Here is a 20,437-nt window from a genome sequence, read left to right on the forward strand (position 1 = left end):
ATCCTTGTTGATACTTATATCACTGTAAAATCCACTCATGCTGAGTGAATTAATTACTTACTAAGCTGACAGTTTTTAAGACAGCGCAAGATAAAACCAACCAAAAAAGCCAAACATAAAAATCCAAATATAACCACAGTGTCTGCTGAAATGTTAAAATAAGAATGGGATAATGTTTGCAGTGTTAAACCTTGGCCCTTGGATGAGTTTCTGAGTATCAGATTTCAAAACGCACTGGCGCCTACAGACCCATACAGGTTTCCTGCAATGCTTTTCAACATGCATATCAGCTAGTTCCAATAGTCTAAAACCTCTCAGGCCAACTCTGGAAACTATTTAGCACCTGAATCCCATTTATTTCCACATAATCGTCTCAGTTCCTTAATCATAATTGGAAAAACTGTACTTCTCTGCCTCTCAGGAATTATTTAATAAATGCTACGTAAGACTTCTAAAGCCCTTTAGATATGATGGCAAGGGGAGAGCCCAGAGATATCCTGGACAGAACAAAGTGAAATGAGGAATTAAGTGAGGGAGATCGGCAGTGACAAGATGCGCATTGCCTTGGCTCCTGGAGATAGATAGATAGATAGATAGATAGATAGATAGATAGATAGATAGATAGACAGACAGACAGATAGACAGACATACAGGCAGACAGCATGTAAACACACTACTAAAAGCCTCAAATTACAATCCATAATTTGTAAAACCCAGCTAACGGCATTGCAGTGTGCATACTGAAACAGACTCAAAATTATTCCTAATTCATGACACTGACATTTTCCTTAGTGCCACTTATGAGATATCAAATTATTTCCATTATTCACTGGAGCAAATAAATAGCAAAACTCAGAAATTCATACCAGAAGTTATATTTATGGAAATACTGCCTAATTTTTGGAGAAAACACTTTGTACCAGGTCATCAGTTCAAGACAGATGGCCTCATAAACCTCTCAGCAATGTATAAAACCTAAGGTTATATCTGATGGGTTCCAGGAACTGCATTTCACACAGATGACTGAGTGCTGCAGCAGAGAAGCAGACCCTATTTACTGCCTGGTAATGGGATGTGAGCTGAATACACCCATCACCTGTGCTCAATGCAGGGTAAGACCAAAATGGAGAGTGACCAAGAGCTGCTGTCCCCAGCAATGTGCCACACATGGCACACCGCCGATGGCAAGTTGCCGATCTGTGAACTCCTAGACTTCTTAAACCATTTTTCTGACATTTGCTCATCTACGAGGACTGAGTGGTGATGCTGAAACAAAATCCCAGGGAAGCTGCACGCTTCATGGCACAGTACTCAGTAGAGCCTGAATTTATATACCTGGCCCTGCCTGGCTCTTCAAACATTCATAGGCATGCCTTCTCTATTATTAACATACACAGTAAGAGCATCAGACTTCACATGACATATACCCATTTACTGACATTTTACAACGGAACCCTGTTTACTCAAGTTGACATATCTACAGCTGAAATACTTACTCATATCTAAGAGATAGATGAGCTACACAATGTTAAAAGTTTATCAGTCTTTTCCAGCTTCATACTATTTTGGATGTATCAGTAAAAAAGCCATCACCCCCGTGCCTCCACTCATAAAAGTGTAGCAGAAGGCATGGTATAAATAAATATGGCTACCATATGGTACATCGCTTTTGCCATTGTAAAGCAGGCACAAGCATTCTGTCATCTGTCTGATTTCAAAATCTCTCGATTATTTAACAATACCTGGTGTGCACTGGTTTTGCACATAAAATGTAATCTCACACTATGACACATCACTCTAAATTTTAAAAAAGCAAGCTCATGTATATGAGAGGGAGGGAGAGAGATCCTTCCACATGTGGACAAATTACTGCAAACAGGGCTACAAGGGGTAAGCTATAATTTGGGACTGGGAAGTGTGTGAGGGTTTTGCTAGTATTTCACTCATGTAACTGATTCTACTATTTTAATGGAGAGAAATTATGTAGCTGGAGCTCGCAACCTGTTTATTCATTGGTTTAGAAATTTCCTGGTGTAGCTACAGATCAGCTGCCACTGAAAAGCATTAATGATGTAACTGTTTCCTTCTTTAAATAAACACAAAACTCCAATTGGTACCGCTCAACCACTTTTTTTTTTTCTTTTGTTTTTAAATATATACTACTTGAATCCAGCAATTTTTCTAATGATCTCTCAATTTTGCTATGGAATAATTCTTTAAAGTAACTTTTTTGCTGAAAATGTTTCTCAGCATGCATTTATAGCCTCACCAATATTAAGTTATAGGGGGACTGGTGGGCCTGTTACTGACTTTATTTGACAGAAGTAAAGACAGAAAATTACGCTCAGAAGTCTGTTCAAAATATGTTACTAAGGTTTCCCCAAAAACACTGCTGAGGAAATCCAGAATTAAAATCATCCTTGCTATTTAATTTTAGCCCTTGCAAGTAAATCTTCCAGGGACAGATGGGCCCTGAATGCCATTACCACACAGTACATTTTTCTCTGTCTCAACACAGGGTGGATGGCACTACTTAATGAGCAGCAATAGCAAAATGTCTTGATCTTCACTGCCTACAGCACTGCCGGGCTTCTGCACCTGAGCAAGGAGAAGTAAGCAGAAGTCTGAGCCAGCTGACAGAGCTCTCTGGGGATGGGAACAGCCTGATTGCCAGTAATCTCCCCAGGCATCTGCTGGCAGCAGAGAAATAGTGAACTCAGAAATCTCATTGTTTTGCAGATCCTCAGGGCAATTATGGGCCTTTCTCCCAGCCCTGACTCAACCCGCTGTTCTTCAGCTTGTTTTCATCCAGGCCTGTCTCTTCTATCTTCCAGGCCAGGCCCCTCAGGTCACCCCAAGCTGGCAGTACCCACCTGCTGGGTGCAGACCTAAGGGTTCTGGGGGCATGGGCATGGCTCCCAACCCAGCCCATGCTGGACACCCAATCCACCCTCTCATGTCAACCCCATCCAGTCTACCCTTCCTCGCACCCTCCCTGCCAAGGTGCTCCTGGTCTCACTTGTCTCCCGTTTAGCCCTTGTTCTCCTGGGTCACATCCTTGCATAAGAGTTTCCAGCTCCCTCTTATGCTGGTGGTGGGTGGGTGGCTGTCTGCATGCTGCCATGGCTGAACACTTCTTGCAGAACACAGAAAGGAGAAGAAACGTCAGGACATGTATTTCTATCAAAGCAATGAGTACACAAGATACACAGACACTACGTTTCACTGTTGCTTTGGTGGCTGTAGGATATACATGCCAAGTTTTGCTCTTCCAGGTGGTCTCTGTATATTTTTTTTCATCTGGGAGACGCTCTCTCACTGATGGCCACATGAAAGATGGCAGACAACTAGACATCTGGGTGGAAATTCAGTGTGGGATCCCAGGGACACTCCAGAAGGCTTTCTGAGTTCAGAGTCATGAATGCTGTAAACGCTAATGCAAGTGGTCCACCGACACTTATTCCATCACAAAAATGATATCCCCAGAGTGGCTTGTGACTCATTCTGTAGCCATAGCCATGCTAGGCAGAAGAGTGCTCTTGCAAGGCTGTACAAGCCTTGGTAGGAATGACACTTTTTGGATGAAATTGTCAGGAGTCCCTATCTTAGACAGGGTACCACCATCCCTTGCCTTTTTTTACCTATGATTTTCCCCATTGCCTGTATCGTTGTACACTGGACACTGTCAGATACATACACATCCATCAGCTGATTTTTAAGCACTCTTGGATTCAAGATATCTTTCTTCTGTTTTAATCAGTAGATACCTCATTGGATATAATTATGATCTGAAACCTCTACGCACCTGCTAATTTACTTTGAAAACGAACTTGAGTATCTGCAGCGCTTGGGGTTTTGGTTTTAGCTCACTCTCCTCTCAGTGATTATTTCACATTTGCCCATGATTCCGCTAAAATATTTGTAAATGCCCCTCCTTGTCCCTGAATTGCTTTGCCTTGCCTAGCCTTAACTCATCATGGCTTTTAACTCTCATTTTTTCCTGTTAGCAGTAACTTAGAGAATGTTCTTGTGTAGCTGCCACCTCTGTTTTCCATTTCCAGAACAGTTCATTTGTTAACCTCAGATTTTTTGAGCAGTCCTTTGTGAAGCCACACTGGCTTTTTTACTTGTTCTTTGCATATCTTTTTTCAGAGGAATTTTAATCTGTTGCACCTTAAATTCAGATTTCTTATTAGAATTCTCCAGCTTGTTTGCACACCCTTGGATCTGAGGTACTTCTCATTGTATCCAGCCCACTAAGACCCTGATTTAACTAAGCAGTTAAGGATGTGCTTAATTTAAAGAATGTGTATAATTCTATCCCTGTTCAACAGAACACATATATCAACGGCTGTTCCAATAGGACAAAAGCACATGCTGAAAGTTACTGTAAATTTGTAAAAACTCATATTCTTGAAATCTAATCCTCCAGTACTACTGCAGCACCTTCTGGCTCCCAAACAGTTTTTCTCAATTAAACAAAAGGAGATTTGCAATACTGTTGTTTTCATCCTTTCATTTTCATAGGACTTGTTGCCTTCTAGGTTTTTACGTCACTGCAGTTTTTTACATCCTCTAGACAGAAGTAATTGCATGTTTTACTATATTGGGATGACAAGCCATCATACCCTTGAAAAGAAAGAGACCCCTTATTCAGAGTAAGCAATATAAAGCAGGCTTTTTGACCTCCAATTTCTGACTGTTAGGATTTGCATTTGTGGAGGAATCTGCAGAAATCAGCTGTGAAGGCTCAAGCGTACATCTCTCCCTCCAGGGCTCAGGCCAAGAGGCTGCACAGAGCCCATATGCTCTCAGGCCAGCCTTTAGCTCTTCTCTCCAGTTAGGTGACTTTTTACCTTCTTGTGCAAGTGACACCTGTGTTTCCATGTTTCATTTGTGTGTTTCCATGAGATGAAGGAGCGCGGGAGAGGTTTCTCACTTCCATGCTCCCTGGGGTAATTTGTCCCCTTCTCATCATGACAGTCAAATGAACCATCCTGGAAGAGTGAAGTTGTGATTCAGTAATATAGTACTGTCCTGGCGAACTTTTGTTTTCACCCCAAGCTTTTAAAAATATTCATTTTTGCTCTAGTAGCCAAATGCAAATTGAAAAGAAATGAAAAGGAAGTGACATGACCGAGCAGCAAATCTCTTTACCAGTCAGCTTTGCATTGCAAATTAAAGCTGACAAAGTAAAGATAATGCTTAAAAACTTTGCACCTTGAGGCAATCAAGTAACTCGGTGTCCCCAGAGTCAATCAGATGCAGTTCTTACAGCTTCACTCATTGTCTCCTAAGAAATATGTTGTTTTGCTTCTTGGCTAAACTGTTGACTTGGGGTGGAACATGATTTCCAGGCAAAAGGCAGAACAGAGCACAGACCTGTTTGATTCCTGGCTTGGTGTCCTGTTGTTGGCTTAAACAAAGTTTCAGTTTAAATTATTTTGCATTTTCTCTCTCTCTCTCTTTTTTTTTTTTCTTTTGGTAGGTTTGCCTCATGTTTCAGTATTATCTGTTACAAATACTGTGCAGCTTAATGCTATCACCCACACCCCAACAGTACTTTATCACTTTATCACTTACTCCCTTTCAAGCAGAAAAGGAATTTTTCTTGGTGTTAATGGAAGTGCAGTGAAGGGCTGTGCGGGACCCCTCTGAGAAGAGAAGCACATACCATGCGCTGAGGTTAGTTTAAATCAGGTTTGGGGCCTTTTCTTAAACACAAAAATAAAAGATTTTATTAACATAGGAAATGATTCAGAGGAATCTGCAGGCTACAAAGCAGGGTAATATCCCTCAGATGGTACAATTACCCAGACAACTGGGAAAACTTGCAATTATACAAATAAGATATAGAGTTGCAAAGCTGATAGCAATGTAGAAAGTTACAGAAAGGTATTGCTCTTCCAGGGAATAAAGGGTGAGAATGTTGCAGTCAGCAGCCAAACTTGGATAACATGATATCTAACATATTAAAGAAAGATGTTTAACGTTTCTTCATAACAAAGTAAAGGACTCATAAATCACAAAGTACTGATTCCTTTGGGTACCACAATTCTACAAGTTTGAAGACAAAGAATATATCAAGTTTCATTCTCATTATAATCTCCACGTAGTAACCTTGAGGTCAGAGAGAGAGGCAAGAGCCTATGGAGGTATGCCTTCAATGAGGGAGAAGTGATTTTGCCTTGGATTGCTTGGATTTCTTAAAAGAAGAATCTGCTGCCTGAATAATTGGGTGCATTTTGCCTCATAAGGCTGAAATAACAGAAAAATTGGTAATACATCAAGTAATTTGGAGATTATTTTGTAACCGAGACTGCCCTTTAAATTCATCCACTTTCCCTATCAAATGCTCCCTTCCAAGAACTAATTACTGAGTCATTCTCTTCCTCTGTCATGTAAGTACTATTTCTTTCCATCTTCAGGGGATTTTGTGTTTGCACGAACTATTCCTGTTTCTCCACACTAACACACTTTAGCTACTAAAAAAACCCCCAACAACCTAGAAGGACAATTCAAAGCGACCAGACAGACATCTTGCATCAGAAGAGAATTAGCAAACTCTAATAACTGTCTGGGCATTTATTTGCTATCATTTACCTGATCATTTCAAAGTATTTTTGAGCCATTAAAGCTTTACAACATCCCACAAGGTTGGTGTTTTTAACTTCCTTTCACAGACAGTAAAAATGATGCAGAAATAGCTTAGCCTCCATGCTGTAGGTCATATGGGCAGTAACAGAGAGGGGCCATAAACAAGCTGACAAGGCTATAATGTTCCAGCCATTAGACAACACCACCTCCTTCTGGAATGAAAAGTCAGTAACACAGCTGTCTGATGCAGGGGGAAATAAAAAATAAATTACTGCAACTTCTTGAAAATGATAACAAGGCTGCCTTCCCTAAAAACTGGAGAGCAAACGGTGAATTATGAAATTCCCATTATGAATCACATAGTGTATATTTCTACATCAAAATAAAAACCATCAGGTGTTTAGATAGTGTTCTAAAGAATAGAGAGGGACACATGAAAGAAGTGCCTGCACCTTGGCATCTGCATCTCCCAGGAGCTGTGCAGGTACAAAGAGCCTGTGCTTGCAGTTGGATCAATGGGAGCACCAAGAAACTGGGTGGGAAGGCCACACTGTGCAGGCACGTGAGCAGGCTTTCATGGGCTGTCCCATCTTGGGTTCACAGCAGAGCCACATGCAGCACTGCCTCATTTACCTGCTTGCTGGTTGGGTTTTGCAGCCCACGAGGCTGCCTCCAGTACACAGGCTGGGCAGTTCAGGGGTAGGTATACTGCTGTACGTATACTGTATGTATAGCCACCCTGTCCATCTGGTCAAGTGCCACGTGGCAGGGTTTCTGAGAATACAACTCAGAGGCTGCTTCTGAAGTTTCAGCCCTATGGGGAGAAGACTATCCGAGCAGATTGCATCCAGCACCCGGGATGTATGGAGCTGAGATCATTACTGTGCCGTGACGACCACAGCAAATGCTGAACGGAGTCCAGGCCGTTATTGCATAAGACTTGAGCGCTTTCCTGGCAGTGACTGCAAAGTATATGAAAATGTTGAAACTGAATTTATTCTCAGTTTCAACATCATCTCTCAGAAAGAGTCAACCGGCAATGGAATTTCAAGGGCGAAAAGCTCCTATAAAACTAATGGCTTTTTACTCTCTTTCTGTCAGCAGATGATTAATTCCTGGTGCTGGAGGTGCATCTGAGCAACTTAGAATGGTGTTCTGGAAGTCATGAAGAAGCAGGAGAGGTTTTGACCAAGGCTTAATCATTCTATTCTCAGTCCTTGCTCTGTCCAAAGCTCCACTGATTAGAAGCCAGCAAGAATTTTTCCTTGAAAAAGGCAAAGTAAAACGTCAAGATAATATTGGTTTGCAACTTGGGATCTCACATTAACAAGAAACTAAAGCAATACAGATTAAAAGTAATATTTTTTTTTCAAAGTCAGATGCCTGACGTTCAGCACCTAAGTCTGTTTTTTGAAACTTGTCTACTCCCAAAGCCAGTATAAACTGGCTGACTGGGGCCTCTGAAATGTATGCCGCATAGGCTGACACATTAATTTAGAATTGTGAGTTTAATTAGAGTGTCCCAAGTTAAAAAACTTTCTCTAAGTGGCTCACCAGTGATTACAGAAAAAACAAGTCCTACATCTCCCCTCTCCCTGTTGCTATGTTCTGAACACAGAAGAATGCAAACCTATACACCCCCACCAACTCCTCAAGTCACAGCAAAATGCACCACTTCTGGAGATACCTTCCCCAGCCTAGCACTGCAAAGTATGTCTCAACAACCTAGAGCAGAACAATGGAGAAAGAAGCTGATTAGAAAATACTTCCTGAGCAACCATTTATAACAAGTACCTTCTAAAAACCTCCTGTCCTAGAGCTGAGAATACAGAGCTGAAACATATAATACTTTATCATCATTCTCTATATCTTTAAAAACTATCAAGTATACAATATAGATCCAGCATGTATGCATATAGATTAGATTATTGCATTTTTTCACATTTAAATATTTTTACCACTCTTTATTAAGCTCCCCTCCAAACATCTGAAAATTTAAATTTTTAAAAAATCAGTCTTTTTAGCAAGCAGTAGAACAGCCAAACCTTTCTTGCCAATCAAAACATTCCCAAATACTGATTTCATTTTTTCCAAAATTTCATAAATATTTTTGAAAAATCCTCATGATCTTTTTTTTTTCTTCCCTGAAATGGAAAAGTTTGGTTCAAGAAGCGCTGCCATTACAGACAAAGACAGACCTGTTCCTGAAGGAGATATTCAACAGTCTTCATATGCATTAACCATTTTCTTTCTGCATTGTTCTTCATCCAGTCCATACTTTTGACTTCTGCAGTAGAAAAAGCAGGTGTCCCCCAGAACAAATTGCCTTATGCAACTCTGGAGTAGCTCTAGCCAGCATATAGTCTTTACATGAATTTTTTTTTATATGTTATGGAAAAAATAGTTTGGGATTACCTAATCAAAGACCATTTAATAATGCAAGCAACCTTTACTCAGTGTAGGAGGTTACATTAGGATGGCTCATCAATTTGTACCAAAGTCTACATTTCCTTTACCTTGCCCTTTATGTTGTTGTATTTTGGCCATGGCATCCAGAAGGTCTGTCTGTTTTCCCCAGGATGATATTTCAATCCTTCCCTTGGCAGACAGCTCCCAACTGGTTTCCTCAGCTCGTGCTTTTAGCATGCTGTGACTTCTGGTGACAAAGTTATCAATGGTACAATTAAACAGGAATGCTTTCCAGATGGCGCAGGAGGAATGCCACGGCTCTCTTCCTCTAGCTCAACCCTTGCCCTTTCAGGCAGCAGCTCTGTGGCCTCTTCTTTAACCTGTTCCTTACCACTTGACAGTCTGCCTACAAATCCCCATCTTCCTCAGGTTATTTCAGTCTTCCACACAGATCAGTGACACTGAAGCCCTGCTACACTAAATCTCTAAATTTCACTTCCTTTGAAGAGGAATTATCTTGTCAAATAGAAATATCAGTTAACCTGGTACAATTCACCTTTGAAGAACTCCTGTTGCTTTTATTTTTTCCATTTTCTACTTGCCTTTCTCTCTCTGTTCTCTATTATTTCAAATCCTTGCATACTACTGAGGTGACACTAATGAGCTGCCCAGATTATTTTTCCCTTCCTTTAACAAAGGGTGTTACAGGCATTATCCCCCAATCATAAAGTGCTACCTTTGAGTTCATAGATTATTAAAAATCCTTTCTACCAGACTTGCAATTTCCTCTGCCAGATCTTGGACTGTTATGAGATGGACATTATCCAGCCACTCTTCCATTGCAAAAACATTCACTTGAACTTCTACAGTTACTCCTGACTACCTTTGTCCCCATAGTCTACCTTACAAAATATAGCTTCATTATAAAACAAAAGCAAAGTATTCTTTGGTTTGAGTCATACTTGGACTACCTTTATCTTCATTCCCTCCTTATTTGATTGCTTCTAACCAGGGTGAAGTAGAACATTAATTTTGGAAACAGTCTCAGTGACAGATCTCAACACATGCCTTTAAAGGGTTCAGATAAGCCATTGATGGCATTGTGTTATGTGGCAGGAAGGTCCTAATACTTACAAATATTCAAATTTGAAGTTTCTTTGCCCTGGAATTGCACTGGCTGATATAGCGGTAATCATCTAAAAACAATATTTGATCCAAAAGAGAAAGGAAAACCATTCCGACACTGATTTCAGCTTTCAGTATATTTGTCATTTTGAGTATCTATGTCAGCAAAGACTGACCAGAAACCATTTCAATGAGCATCTTACCTTATGTGCTGCAGCATCCCCAGAAGAGCTCCATCTGAGTAGAACAGCCCCATCTGGGGCTGATGTGCCTGGGCCAAAGGCAGCGTTTCTGCAGAGCACTCCCTCACCTTCCAGCTCACCTGGAGCACACTCTACATTTCCTGCAACCGGTATAGCACAAGCCCACCCATCACCCACAAGATAAAGCAAGCGCACACAGCAAATACAGGAAAAATAGGGAGACTTTAATGATTATTTTATGTTTCTCACAGGGAGAGCCATAGGCAACTATTCATTAAATCTCCAAAACACTCACTCTTCCAAGTCATTCTGGCTTGAGTGTATAAGGAAGATCTTCCCTTCTCTGTCTCAAGCTCCTTACATCTTCACCATGCCAAAACCCCAGATCAAGCCTCAGTTAAGCAATGTACAAGGAGCAATTTCAATCCACTTAATATGTGTAATCAAATAGCTCACTGCTCAGTATATTCCAGAGTTTGGGAATGCTTATGAAGCTGCCACAAAGCTTTCAGTGCACTGCAGAGCTCTGCTTTGAACTGCCAAAGAAACTGGAGGTTCTTGCCATAAAATTGAGGTCCAGTGTGTCACAGAGCGCACATTGTTTTGTCTAATTTGAACCTGGAAACAATTTCTATGTTTTTTTCAGAACTGGTGAGTAACCATTGAGTGACCAGATTCATGTCTCCATGTTAGTACTAAAAGAAATCTTTACAGTGGGTTTGGTCTTCTAAGAACCGTCTGCCCCATGATGCCATCTCCCCTCCTAATTTCCATGTATTAAATTTCATTGAAGAACAGATGAAATGCAGGATGCTTTTTCTGCACATCACCCCTCTGAGGAAACCTTTGTTTTTAGCTTCCATAAGGATATTATGAAAGACTGAGAGAACAAAATGTCCCCATGACAACCTCTGTAACACACTGGTCAAAATGGTATAGTTTTAGCCAGTGTCCATAATGTTTTACATCTAAATGAAAGGGTATGGCTGTGTACTATATTCCCATGAGATCTGCCTAACCTGGCAGTGGCGTGATGGTGGTCCCAGGTGCTACACACTGAGGCAGAGCTGGCAGCAGACCTTTGCACTGGGATGCCCTTGGTACAAGGCATTTGGGAGTGCTCCTGGGCTTCTGAGGGCTTTAACAACACACGTATATGAGAAATGCCCTTTGGGGCCAGACCAGCTATCCACCTACTCCTATAACCTATCTGTGACATTGGCTTGTTGTAAATAAGTGTGTGTGTACAAATATGAATGCACTAACTCAATTCCTCTTGTTGCAATCATTGCAACAGAGCACTCTTTTTGGATTGGTAATGTACACTTTTATATCATGATCTGTACAATTCTAATGACCAAACAAAATAAACTTGGTCAGTTTAATCCCTTGAGCTGTCCTCAAAGAGTCTTTCTGATTACAAACAAGAAGCAGGCAGCACCTCTTAATTAGGAAAAAGAGAGAGAAGTAATAGATGAGCATACAAAACCCATGGGCTAAACTGGCTTATTAAATTGTATGAAGCCTGGCTAGCATATGTTATTGAGCAAAGCCAAAAAAATTACTCTAAGTGGGCATGGAGGGAGTCTCCTATTTTGATAGCCATCTTTGAAAGAGGGAGAAACCCACTGGAGCAGACTGTTTGGAAAGGAAGAGGGAGGTCCCCACACACTTCCAGAAATCTCCCAGGGCTGCACAGCACAGCTGTGGCCAGCTTGAGGCCTCCTAGAGGAATGATGCCCTTAAAACTTCTCCTCCTGTGATGCACCCCATCTCTCCTTGCCAATACCTCTCCTGGGGGTGCAGGCACAACTGCAGTACAGGTGGAGGTACAGTCCCAGCTGTCAGTTAGAGACATCAGTGGGGTCGTGAGGCAACTTAAATACAACAGCCACCAGGCAACACAGGAGTATATTGAAAGAAAAACTTTTTTCTCTTTTTATTCTCTGTTAGTCCATTTTTTTTTGTGAAATACTGGTAATTTCCAGAGAAAGCAGCCAGTTTTCTTGGAGGTAGGTGTTTGGCTGAAAATGAAATACTTCGTCAAAAAGCAGGTTTAATGAAGAATACTTAAGCAGAACGTCTTCCAACTTCCTGCTCAGAAAAGCCTGTACCAGCCTGTGGTCCCTCTCTTCTTGCCCCTGGACTCGCCAGTCCTTGCCAGTAACTTGTGACTTGGAGGGAGCTACCTCTCACATTGCTTTCTAGCTTCGGTCTTGACAGCAGAGAGGAAAAGGGAGATGAAAAGGGAGTACTCTAGGAAGGCAGAATCCTTAGAAACAACAAATAATGAACACAGACAGACAACTTAGTGAAATAGTATAAAACGATACTGTCAGATGTTCTCAAAAATGGCCCACAGTAGAGAACTGGCTAGTCACACAGAGCTGGCTCTCCCTAGTCCCAGCTATTAAACTGTTATGAAGCTAAAATTGCATGAAATAGTTTCCTAACTCTACTTTTCCGTGTATGTAATAACTATCCACACCACAAAGGTGTTCCACAACTGCAAAATGGGAAGAGGAGATACACACAAGACACTCTGTATTAAAATGTGATCCGTGCTATGAAAAACAAATGAGAACCCTGGATCTGACCTAACTGTGAAGTAATTTCAAGTGATAATAAGACACCAATGATGAATTTGTTAAATCTGGAGTACATGTGGAACTCATCTGAAGCATATAGCCGAAAAATAAATACACTAATTTCAAAAGTGATGCAACGTGACATTTTGTCCATAAGCAACCAGCAAGAATCCAGGCTGCAATTATATTTTTGTAGACATAATTTTGGTAAATTTTTTAATACATGTTAATATATCTTGTTTACATACCAGTTCAGCAAGACAGCATTCTCCTCCTGAATTTAGAGACATCAAAAGTCACACTGTCTGGTACAGCAAGGGGTCTATCAGACCTAGAAGATACATATACACAGTGTATTAGTCTTTTAGCTCAGAATAAAACCAAATACCAAAGTTTGGTTTCATATACATCACAATTATTTTGATTCGATCGTGCATTTCTAATATCAGCATGTTCAGAAAATGGCTAGATCCAATCCTTACTGTAACCGTGTTGTCAGTATGGCCGTAGCAGGACCAAGGAAGTTAATCTTCTGAAATCTTTTCCAGCACAACATTTCTATGATTTCATCCCAACAAGTATGTGCTGCCTTGTTCTGAATCAATCTCCAATGTGCCCAGACTGTCCTTCCTAGATTCTGTCTAATCTCTTCTTGAAAGACCTCAGTGACAGCAATTCGGCTACTTCCCAACAAAGTCTGTTCCAAAATCTAAGCCTTCTGGATATGTCTACAGAGTATCTCTGTTTTCCATCTACTACGTATTTTGTATTTACAGTTCTTTGTAGTTCTTTGCAATTTTCATTACTGGCATTTATGGACAAGATTTTGCAATCATTTATCCCATTTTTATACACTGATTTCTGCTTATTCACTGGATAAGGAACTTAGGTCTCTAAGACGGATTTCTTTTTTCTCTTCCCCGTGCTAGGACCTTACAAGTCAGGTATAGAGATGCTGAGTACTGAAGGACTGATGGATCTGGATGTAAGTCCCTCTAGCCAATGAGACTCATCTACATATATATCTGTTTCAGAAGAAGGTACAGCTTGAAATGAAAATAGAAATAATTCTATAATAACCCTATGGTTAGACAAGCCTTTAGTGACTAAAATAGCATATCAGTTTGCATTGGTTAGCTTTCAGAGAAGGAAAACTAGACGGATTCTCCTCATCATCAACAGCGTAATTTACTGTTAGGCTGCTTGCTGCCAGTTTTGTTTCTAACATTTTTTGACTTTCCATAACTCAAAAACATTTTCCCACTTAACAGAAACTTCATTTTCACTGTACAGCAAACAGTTGAAAAATGTGAATATTGCTATGTAATAAAGATAACGTCAAAAGTCAAAGAACTTTCTATTCCTTACTTTTTGCTCCATCTCCTCCATCTTACTCCTCTTCAAAGTACTCAAAGGACCTCAAAGTACTGTGACAATGAAAAGGGAGCATTCTAAATTTTCAAGAACATTTTGGAAAAGCTGTTTTGGATTGCTCCATGGAGAAATTAGGAAGCAGGAGGCATATGTTACACTGCAACCTTTCACAACACAACAGCCTAAGGGCAATGAGAAGATTTTCGTACTGCTGCGGGTAAGCAGTCCATGAGTCCTATGGTGAAATATTCTGTGTCAGGAAAATGACCTCAGTCTTCGACCTCTGCATGATTCATATTCTTTCAAGTTAATACTGAAGACAAAACATATGAAAATAAAAGATATAATGGCTGTTTAGCTGTAAAAACAGGACTGTCTAGTCAAAAACACGTGTAATTTTTACTCCCTTTCATTTACCTTTGTCTTCCTGCACACACTGTTCCTGCTGAGAATTAAATCCCCAAAAAGCTTCTGGATTGGTTTTCAGGCTAAATTCAGTTTACTGAGTATTCAAATGGATACATAATGAACATGGGGCCTACCCTAAAACTCTCATGAAAAATTATCCTTTTAATCTTAATTATTTAACTTACAGCAATCATTTTCTAAGTGTGCTTTAAGAACTGAAAACTTGATCAAAAGAAATATTTCTATTGATTTCACAAACAAGGAGACATGTTAACTTTTTTAAACATTGTCTTTAAAGACTTGCCATGCCTGTATGGTAACCATGTAGGCAAAAATTTCCCAAGCAATAAATATTTGATAAGCACAGCCACTGTAAATATCTGGTTGCACATTTATAAAGAACATCATAGAAGACAAGGACAGCGTTGCTCCACCACCCTCTGAAAAATCTCTCTGTTTTGGAAACGTTAACACTTCCTTCCAAAAAAAGAACAGTCCAAACCAAATTATAATTCCAGTCCGTATTGTGATAAAGTTTCAGAACAAGCTGATTTAGCATTGATGAGAAAAGGCTGAGGACAGGCAAAGAGTAAGTCTGACCCTCATGTATACCAAGTGTCTTTTATGATAATTTGGCATTGTAACAAAAGCTTTTACTGATGTGCAATTTATATTTCCACCCATACAAAGACTTTGCCATGGTAAATGAAAACAAGCCAGCATTTGAATATGCATAAATGTCCCCTCACTTCTCAGCCAATGGGATGAAGTTTACAAATAATACCTATTTTCATAACAGAAAGCCCACATACACACTCATTTTTACATAACTGCTTACATTTCTATTATGCCATATGCAGGGATAGGACTCAACATCCCACATGCAAACACCAACTTTGCATCTTCAGTTGCAGCAACTGCCTGTTAAAAACCAGGCCTGGGCTCAGTATTACCCCTGTATCTCTATGATCCATACATCAGAACTGCAGGCCTGGTCTTGAGCGTCATTACTCTAAAATACTTCATAGCATAACATCCCAGCAGCTACCAAAAGCAATATGCATGCACCAAAGACCCCACCTAGAGCATGTGAAGATGCTCACTTTTGTTTAAATTTCACAAGCATTTTCTTACTGTCCCCAGGTCTGCAAGATCTGTAAACTCCTCATGGAGTTCAGAAAGTACAAAGTGCCTTGGGTCAGGACACCTACCCAGCAAAATGCACCATCCTTCCCAACGGGTGGGATTAGCCCCTGCAGACACGACCTCTTGCAGGAGTCCTGCTGCAGGGAGACTTGAGCTGCCCCATTCACATTGGGGCTCCTTACGGTGCTGCCTTCGGCCACACAGGCAGAGCCACAGTAAGGTGGACAGGCTTTGCACGTGTCTAGTAAGTCAAAATTATGATGGGAAAAATTCACCCAATGCCAAGAGCTCCAGCGAGACAGTATAACACTTCATTCATGTGCTAAAAACTCAATAGGGATTTAAATGAATTAGATCCTTGTGCACAAAAGAAAGTTAACCCTTACTGAATAAACATCTTTTATTAGTGGATCAGAATTTGATTGGATATATTTCTTATTAAGCACTTTCACTTGAATGTGAATTAAATGACTGACATATCGTGTCTTCAAATGTTTCTTTTTCATCATTTGTTTCTTCTTCTTGGAGTGCAGTGTTCCACCAGGGTTTTCTTTTTCCTCTGTGTAACAAAAACAAAGATAACTTCTAAAAACAGAAGAAATAAATCAGAACACTCAAAGTCAAGGTTCTCACTCTGGTTTGACTTGAAACAGAGAAAACACATTACAAAGTACAGCAAAAGTTTGCCAAGTCTCTTTAATGACCCAGAAACTGATTATGATGTACTGAATTTTGCAAGTTAGTAAATCTGCCCACACACACGATAGCAAAAAAAAAAAAAACCACACCATTGGTACTCTGCCACTAACGGTATTTTCTGTTCAGAATTACACAGATCCAGTAGCATAGTGACTCCCAGGGAAATCTCTTGGTGGTTAACTGGATGAAACCAACAGGCATAAGAAAATATTATCTGCAGATTCCAGCAGATACATCTTCAGTGGAATGTTTCTGCCAGCTGTGCCACAGAGTTGTCCACAGTCACCCGTGGCCCTCAAAAAGCCTCCGTGAGACTGGAGGGCTAAAGCTAAATCTCCATCCTGGTGTTTGTGCCTGCATCCTCCTCTTGCCTATGTACTCTCATCAGTGTCCTTGCCTGTGAAAATAATTGTGCTGTTTCGTGCTCCCTTATAGAGCAGTGGAGGACAAAGCCATTAAAGTTGCTCTCAGATGTATCATCCCTTTTTTCATCAGCACAAGGACCTGTCCCAAAGCCATCTCAAGCCAACTGATGTCTATCCATTCACTCCCCTGGGCTTTTGACCAGCACAGGTCTCAGGTTTTATGTGAGCATAAAACACAGCACAATTCTTTTCACACACAAGTACACTGACAAGAGGTCACCATAATTTTAAAGATGTACGTGTTGTGCCTGTCAAAACCAAGGGATCTTAACCATAAGAAATTATCGAATTTGTATACACAAGGAGGAAGCTGGAAAATGAAATTACATTTGCTACAGAAAATCCATCTTTGTTTTCCAAGTTGTTTTTGCTTTCATACTCAAGCGTTTTGTGTTTCCCTCATCAGTAAACACCACCCCTTGGGAATGGCTGTGTCCTTGGGTGGACACACGATTCATGGTGTTATTGCTGCAGCCTCTACATGTCTTCCTGGCAAATTCTGTCTTAATTGTACTTCTTTCCCAAATTAATGTGCTTTTAAGTCAATCAGGGTTTACACATATCTCACCAAGTGAAGTCCAAGTGGGTGAAAGGCAGTTTTATTTTCCTGCAACAAATTTTCCAATCACACCTATTTTTATGTTAGCAAGGGAAACCTCCATGATTTAATAACTACAAGCCATTTAACAAACATGAACTCAAACAAGCACTTGTAAAGAACAAAAACAAATGCTTCACTCTGAAAGGTATGTTTTCCTTTTAAACACTTCTTCCGTTAGAATAGAAACATAAATTTAACTGATTTTTACATTATTTTATTTTTTTTAACAAAAAGTTATTCCCCCCCCTGCTCCCATCCCAGATGGCTAGATGTTGACTCAGTGCAAGGAACTTGGGAGGTTATAAAAACACAAACCCAGTTTGACAATCCATTATAACTTGGCTAATGCCCCTCCGTCACCAATAATCAAGGCTCTACTAACACTTTCATTCCTTTCTTTCTTATTTTTGCTGAGTATGTTGCACTCTGCTCAGCTGAATCACCAGGATTTCTTTTCTTTTCTTTCAAGAGGGCCCCTTCTTTTAAAGCCTCTTAAGGGAAAAGTACATATTTCTCAAATGAATCCCTTGAAGGCGTTTGCTTCTTGCAGGTGAATTTACAGAAATGTTCATTTTCAGAGTGGTTTCAGACATAGTTTTCTCTCTGCTCCCCCCTTGTCAAATGGCACCACTGGGCAAGGAAACAGTGCCCAGCTGCAGCACCTAATCCTGTATGCCTGCCCCACCCCAGCACTACTTGATTGAAAATCCAAAACTGAGATTTGTCCTGAATCCGACCCATACAAGGTTCCTCAACCCTAGTGGAAAACCTCCAAGCAAAACAATCCTGCTAATTCAGACTTTCTTATCAGCTTCTTTATGGGTGCCTGAAAAGGGATATTGGGGTTTTTTTGGTTGAGCACAGTGTCCGTCTGTGGGTTCAGCTTCTCTGACCACCCAAATTCAGGCTCTCCAAGGGGAAGCCTGGGGATTCCACCCAGATGCACAGTGGCACAGCAAAGCAACAGCCCAGCCATTCACTCAGGAGCTTACATGGACCCCTGTGGAGAAAATGTAACTCTACCTCTGCTTGTCAGTACAGGTGTCTCCAAAGAGGCTTCAGCATAGCCACATGCTCCCATGCAAGAAGGAGCTGTGGCTGTGTGAAGGACAGGGCTCCCAGGGACTGGCACCCCAGCACCTGTCTCAGCAAAGGAGCCTGACAGGGCACTGACCTGGCACACAAATCACATGCCATGCTGGAGGGGACATGTGTTTTCTTCTGCCAGGCAATATGCGTCCCCTGGCTGGTCTCCAAACCATGTCAGACCCATGCATCTATCAGTGTGTTGCACCACATGCTGGACTGAGGCAAGTAAAGCTTAGCAAGTTTGTATTTCCCTGCAGAGCATTGCTACTGCAGGCAGGAGCACCTCTTGGGCTGGGTGAAACATAACGAATGGGGCCCTCTGACTTCTCCCAGTTGGGGTCTCTTTGATGAAGCAAAGCAGGACTGAATAAATAAACTCATCTTACCGCCTCTGTGGGAATCAAAACATTTCTGAAGATTTTGTCATCTGAAGTTGAGTACGGAAGCGAGGGTAACATATTGAAAAGATCCTGAGCAAGTAAAGCTTTATTTAAAGGTGAAGTGACTTAGGAGCTCTGGAACTTACTCCTGCCAAAGCCCTCAGCTGTAGGGTCTTAAATCACTTATGTGCAGTCAAAGACTGGGAATGTAGGAGTTTAAAAGGGGTGTCTAAAGCCTTCATCCAGACAGTAACATTTAAAATTGTCATATTTGCAAAGGCTTTGAAATCTCATTCCTGCCCCCCTCATGGGAGAGACAACCCACCCAAATGCAATAATGTTAAGGCAAAAATGTCTCTAAAACACAACCATTTAAGTGAAGCCTTTTTCCATTCTTTTCATCACTGCCACCAAAAGAAGGCACAGCCCCGTGGAGGACCCTCTGCAGCATGAGGTTGCTCTGGGCAGGAGCTGACAGCACTGGAGTGAAGCTGATGGGATGGATGGTCACCTCCTGGAGACCAGTGCCACCAGCAGGTATGTGGCAGGCAGAGGGTAGCACACCAGCAGGGCCAGACCATGGTCTATGGGGTTGTCACAGAATCACAGAATCATCTAGGTTGGAAGGGACCTTGAAGATCATCTAGTCCAACCATTAACCTAACACTGACAGATCCCAACTACACCATATCCCTAAGCGCTATGTCAACCCGACTCTTAAACACCTCCAGGGATGGGGACTCCACCACCTCCCTGGGCAGCCCATTCCAACGCCTAACTACCCGTTCTGTGAAGAAATACTTCCTAATATCTAGCCTAAACCTACCCTCGCGCAACTTGAAGCCATTACCTCTTGTCCTATCACTTATTACTTGATTAAAGAGGCTCGTCCCCAGTTCTCTGCAACCTCCTTTCAGGCAGTTGTAGAGGGCGATGAGGTCTCCGCTCAGCCTCCTCTTCTCCAGACTAAACAACCCCAGTTCCCTCAGCCGCTCCTCGTACGACATGTGCTCCAGACCCTTCACCAGCTTCGTTGCCCTTCTCTGGACACGCTCGAGTAATTCAATGTCCTTTTTGTAGTGAGGGGCCCAAAACTGAACACAGTCATCGAGGTGCGGCCTCACCAGTGCCGAGTACAGGGGTAAGATCACTTCCCTGTCCCTGCTGGCCACGCTATTTCTGATACAAGCCAGGATACCATTGGCCTTCTTGGCCACCTGGGCACACTGCTGGCTCATGTTCAGCCGGCTGTCAATCAACACCCCCAGGTCCCTCTCTGACTGGCAGCTCTCCAGCCACTCCTCCCCAAGCCTGTAGCGCTGCTGGGGGTTGTTGTGGCCCAAGTACAGCACCCGGCATTTGGCCTTATTGAACCTCATACAGTTGGCCTTAG

The sequence above is a fragment of the Strix aluco genome, chromosome 4 (assembly GCF_031877795.1).
Source record: "Strix aluco isolate bStrAlu1 chromosome 4, bStrAlu1.hap1, whole genome shotgun sequence".
Lineage (NCBI taxonomy): Eukaryota > Metazoa > Chordata > Aves > Strigiformes > Strigidae > Strix > Strix aluco.